The 6305-nt window shown below is 35.2% G+C and overlaps 1 pseudogene; it reads right to left on the bottom strand.

Moving 5' to 3' along the window:
* Nucleotides 1-1946: 1946 nt before the first annotated feature.
* Nucleotides 1947-2384, bottom strand: LOC145049771 (glutaredoxin-C6 pseudogene; annotated as a pseudogene).
* Between the last annotated feature and the right edge of the window lie 3921 nt (nucleotides 2385-6305).

Here is a 6305-nt window from a genome sequence, read left to right as displayed (position 1 = left end):
AATAGGGAATCGTGAAATTAATATTGGGGCACCAAGGATTTGATATTCCAAACGTGTATGCGTTGATTTGTTTCGATATAGAAGGATAAGGAAGGCAAATGGCATAAATACATGGTGCTTATTACACTTGATGCAATAAAGAAGCGTCGTCAGCAAAAAAAAAGACGGTGTGATGCCGATGATAGTAAGGAGACAAAAGGCGATCGTAAGGAAGACGACGATAGCAAAGAAGATGCTTTGAGGAACATGACTAGAAAACCTTGTCTGAATTAAACCTCATTTGAATTAGACATGTGATTTGTAAAGGAAAGGTAGTCTTGTCTATTTGGTTATTGTTTTTAGTTTTAATGATTTTAAAATTATAAAAAAGATTATAAATCAATAAAAGTTATCAAAAAAATAGATTTGGGTATATATGATATTAAAAAACATTAAGAATGACAAATACCATATTTAAAGTTTAGGTCAGACAAATACGATATTTTGATATTTAGCAAAGACATATACACAATTTTGTCCATTTTTTATGCTACTCTCAATCTAAACATATAAATAAAAAACAATTTTTTCTTAATTTAAACAACTTGACTTGTATATTTTATACACATTTTTTTCTAGTTCTCTGATATTTACACTTACTTTTAATTACTTAACTATTTTATACAAATGAATGAGTCAAATTAAATTTAATAAAATTATTTTAGCCGTCTCTAAACGTTATAAAACAAATGAATTTCTATTTTCAGACCGTAGACGTTCTATCTATCTTTTCTTCTATAAATGTATGCAGATATAGTCCATAAACTATAAATATTTTATTACATAAAAAGTCCAACACCTTGATACTTATAATCTAAGGTTTTTAATTTACAATTATTTTTTAAATTTATTTGGCCCCTTTCATTTAGATTTGTTGTTTTGTTTAAAGTTAAAATGATAATATTCCAAAGATCTATAAGTAGAAAAGTTAGATTTAATAATGAGAAGACCAGTAGTACAAGAGAATGAAACCATAAATGTTATTATATATATATATATATATATATATATATATATATATATATATATATATATATATATATTACCAAAATTGGATTTTGAATGGATTTACTATTCATTTCAGGGTAAGCAGCAGCAAAAGGATTTCATATTTTCAATTCTTTTTTCATTTTTCTCCCTTTACTTTTATTTGATTTTATATTTTGTGTCCCTAAACTAATTTTTATGTAACAATTTTTATCCTTATAATTTTAAAATTTATATATATTTATATTCTTTCTCCTTAATTAATTTTTATTTAACAGTTTTCAACCCTTATAATTTTAAAGTTAAATTATTAGTATTTTATACATTATAATTTGGTCCCTTACTATATTTTAAAGTTACATTTTGGCCCCTTATATAAATTTTTAATAATTTTTTTTATTAATTTCTTAAAAATACACTTTCAAGTCAATTGTTTTTATCCATGTTTTATTTTGATATTTTTGTGCTTCATTTTATATGATTTAATCGTCTTCGTTGTATATATGGTGTCAAACTGTATTTTTTAACATACCGGAGCTTCCGCAGCAAGGCGCGAATGATCCAAACCCTAGTTAATATCAAATTTTCAAAACTGAAACAAAAACTATACATGGTGTATTCATAAAAACCAAAAGTGTAATTACTCTTTATTAACATGTGCAATCACAAGGACCAAAAGTGTAATTACTCTTTATTAAATGATGTGATGACCATATTGTTGACTGTTGAAAAACTTTTACTCAAGCGTTAGGGATTCGATTTGCGACTTCAATAAAAGTGGGAAGAAAAATCTGCTCACAAGATCCAACGCATAATCTGTACTTTCTCCATAAATAATTGCACCATTCATACTCCAAACTATATATAAATATGCATGGAGCAAAATTACAACCATACCCCTTACTTGGGGTTGCTACTTTCTACAAGCCTACAACACCATTATTCCCAGACCGAAGAGCACCAACTTCTACAAGCTTTAGAACAAGATGGCCGCTCAAATGGAGTGCAACAAGGTTCTCTAACCCGCCAACACAAGACCCACCTATGAAGACTGCCGGAACCTCCTCGTCTCCGCCACCACTGTGTTCGTGGAAGGCAGCAAGGTCGGCGACTTCTTCCTCCTCCAGTTCGATGACGGTGGGGAAAACACCGATGGAATAGAAGAGTCGTTTCACTACGTCGCACATAAAGCAGTTGGAACGGGTGAATATGTTGACGGGATTTTCGGTTATGAGTCGTTGGATCCTCATCTGGGTGGATTCGGAGGCGTCGATTGAGAGGGGGGAAGTGGTGGTCGGAGTTAATTGCAGCTTGAATTGGTCGTCGGAGAGCAGATTGTAGCAGCGGAGGCCCTGCATCACTACGATGGTTTTTCAGGAGTGTATTGGTGTCGAAAGAGGTGGAGTGTGTGGAACTGGATTTATAGCCGAAGGATGTGGAATATAAAATTATGGAGTGTATTGATTCGTTACATCACCAAAAGGAAAATGTATTACGTAGTTTCTACTCTTGCGACACCTTTATCGACGGTTCTTGTACCTCACGCGCCTGATTTCATACTTTGACACTTTGTTGTGGTGTGTTTTCTTGTTTTTTTTTTGAATTGTTTTCATTAAAAATACCTTTATTTCAAATAATGCAATAATTCATTTGAGAATCATTAACATATAAGAAATATATAAAATAATTTAAATGGGAGATTATTTATAGGTAAAATAAATTAGCCTACAACAAAAAAAGTTTAAGTATTTTATGATAGAATAAAGATTATATTTTATTATCTTAAGCTAATCTTTTAATAATAGTGTTACTTAAAAAAATGAAACTAATACTTTAATAATTTTTCTCTTTAAACCAATTTTTTACCCAACTAAATCGTTTGCTTTCTTATTTGGTTGGAACTATCAGTTTCAAGGTCACCATTTGATAAAGTTGGTCGAGAACATAGACAAAGTCGTTGAATCTCAAGTGCTCTCATAACGCATCTCCTAGAAAGATAATAAAATTAAAATCAATGAATTTGAATGCTTTGCTACAGCTGATTTGCAACAGATGGTTAAAATCAAATGGATCTCGGACGGTGATGAAATTTTTTGTTTCTTCCAAGGTTCTCTCAAACACAAGAACCGTAAAAATAGAATTCACGGGCTCACGACTAATGACACTTGGTTTTCTGAACCCACGATAATAAAGAAAGAAGTGCATGATTTCTATGCAACCAAATTTCAGGAGCAGTGGCCTAGTAGACCTACATTCACTAATCCAAACTTCAAGCAACTCTCCCTAGAGCAATCGTCCTTCCTGGAATTTGCTTTCACAATTCAAGACATTAAGGATGCGGTATGGAGCTATGGTGGTGAGCAAGCGTCAGGACCGGATGGATACACTTTTAAAATCATCAAAGCGAAATAGGAGACAATCAAAGACGATATCATTAATTGTGTCACACTTTGAAACAACACAATCTCTTGCTCCAGGCTATAACTCGTCTTTTATTACTCTCATATCGAAAGTGTCCGACCCACTCACATTGAGTGATTATCCTCTCATTAGTCTCATTGGGTGTATGTATAAAGTGGTGGCCAAATTGCTTGCAACCAGAATGAAGATGGTGATTGGTTCGATTAAGGATGAGTTTCAGTTGGATTACATCTAAGAAAGAAACATTCTTGATGGACCTTTAGTAATGAATGAAATATTCTCATGGGCAAAGCAACAAAAGAAGAAGATATTTTTGTTCAAAGTCGATTTTGAAAAAGCATTTGACTTAGTAAATTGGGAGTATTTGGAATCTATTATGGAACAAATGAGGTTTGGAAACAAATGGAGGCGATGGATCAAGTGTTGTTTATCCTCTTCGAGGGCCTTGGTACTTGTAAATAGTTCACCCACTGATGAATTTCCTATATCTAGGGGAGTAAGACAAGGTGACCTGTTATCCCCCTTTCTCGTTATATTAGCCATGGAGGGCTTAAACATTGCAATCAAAAGTGCATGTGAAAGCTCCTTGTTTCATGGGGTCAAATTACCGAGAGATTGGCCTTTCATATCACACATGTTGTACACTAATGATGCGATTTTTGCGGGAGATTGGAATTGTGAAAGTATCAAAAACCTTTCCCGGATTCTCAAATGTTTCCACATATATTGCGATTTAAAAGTGAATTTTTTTAAGTCTCTCATCTTTCGAGTAGGGACCTCTAATGCTAAACTATGTGAGACTGCTCGTGTGCTTGGTTGTTTGGAAGGTTCTTTTCCCTACACTTTTCTTGGGGTCCCGGTTGTTTCCAACATGTCGTTAAAAAAGAGTGGAAGTCGATTCTTGATCGATTTCACTCTAAGTTATCGAGATGGAAAGCCAAACCATCATCATTTAGGGGTTGTCTTACACTCTCCAAATATGTTCTAGGCAACCTATCGACCTACTACATTTCACTATTTAAAGCACCACATGGAATCATTGAAACCTTGGAAAAGATCAGTGTAACACTCGTGTTCCAAATTGGTTAAGCTTACTTTTTTTCAAGGACCAAAGATTAACTTTTGACGAAAATCTTGTGCCACGACGTGCCTAAGGAATGCCACACTGTGACAATAGTTTAATGGATCACATGTGTTATTAGATTGCCACGACGTGGCCAAAGGTTGCCATGGCATGGCAGTTGTCATGGCCCAAGCCCATGATTCTTTTAGGGTTTGCTTCATATTTAAACTCTTCTAAGTCATTTTAGGGTTCCTTATCAACCTTCATCACCTTCTCAACCTAGAAAATCTAACCCTATTGTCCACTGCATTTGTGAATTCATTCTTTGTGCTTTTTGGTGATCTTTGAGGAAGATGGATGCCCTTGGTAGGATAGTTTACTTGGAAAACATCATCTACTTCAGCTAGCACATGGTGAGTGTCCAAGATCCAACTTTTTCCTTGCTAAGTTGTCAGATCTCTTGATTTTGTCCCTTTTCTTCATGTCTTAAGGGATTTGAGTGGTGAGAACTCATAAAGCTTGCAACTTTATGACTCTACAGGAGATTTTAGACGTTTGATGCTTTAGATCTGGAGTAAAATTGAGTTTTAGCATCATGCATGGGAGATTTAGCCAAAAACCCTCATTTTGACCTAATAGAGTCCAATACATACATTGGACATGCATGTCTAGAAAGTAAGGATTTTTATGTTGTTATTTGATTATAGAAACGATTCTAGAAATTAGGATTTAGTAGTCTTCAAGAGAAAGTGTTTATTGGGTTAAGCCAAGTTATGTTTTTACCCTATTTAGATCTGGAAATGAAATCTCTATCTCTTACAGGGACTAAAGGGATAAGGTTGGAAACTTTGGAGCCATTAGGATCAAAGAAATCGACTTAATCCATTAAGTTGTTGGGAGCCCAGTGCCCAAGGCATGTCCTAGGCTACCACGGCATGGCGACTGGACTAAGACTCGTTTATTTTGTCATTTAGTGGCCACGACGTGGCCAAGGAAGGCCACGACGTAGCGACTAGCTGGAGTTGACTTTGACCAAGTTTGACTTTAGGTCATTTGGGATATTTTGGGTGGCATATTGAGCTTAGGTCATTATTTATTGTATAGGTAACCAGTAGAGTCAATAGTTGGAAGTGTGATCTTTTCGTCTACACTTCGGATGGAGATGTGAGTTTTCCTCATTATACTAGTGCGTCGAAGGCACGAATACTGACCCACTGGATTATGTATCCTGGTATATTGAATTGATATTTTACTTGTTATGCATTAGACTTGTAGATCTATATGATTACCTGTGATTACGGAGTATGCATTAGATTGGTAGATGGATATAATTACATGTACTTGTTTGTTATTAATTGTTATTATATATGTCGACATTTTATGGTTATTGGGTTGAGGTGGTCCTACTTTATGCTGAAGGCCAAGATACCCGGGGGGTGGTTCAGATAGGTTGAAGGCCCGAGAGGCGGTCCAGTCAGGTCGAAGGCTCCTATTATGCATGTTGTTATCTGTATGGTTGTGTGTGGTACTTATGTAACTCCCCGACTCTCAGGTATTAATTTTATAGTTTTATGTTTCATATTGAAAGGTCTACTCGACAAGTTGGAGGCCCTGACTCGTCTAGTAGGAACGTGGTTGGCCGTGTGTTTAAGTGACCAACTCGCTGAGTCGGGGGCATGACTCGACGAGTTGGAGATGGAGGATGAAACCCTAATTTTCGGGGTTTTGCACCAGAGGGGGGTCATTAGCCTCCCTTACAACCCCTTGTAAGTATAGAAACCCTAAATCTCCGTTT

Source organism: Lactuca serriola, chromosome 5, assembly GCF_051521515.1.
Source record: "Lactuca serriola cultivar US96UC23 chromosome 5, Lser_US96UC23_V15, whole genome shotgun sequence".
NCBI classification, from domain to species: domain Eukaryota; kingdom Viridiplantae; phylum Streptophyta; class Magnoliopsida; order Asterales; family Asteraceae; genus Lactuca; species Lactuca serriola.
This window is presented reverse-complemented; position numbering and strand designations above follow the sequence as displayed.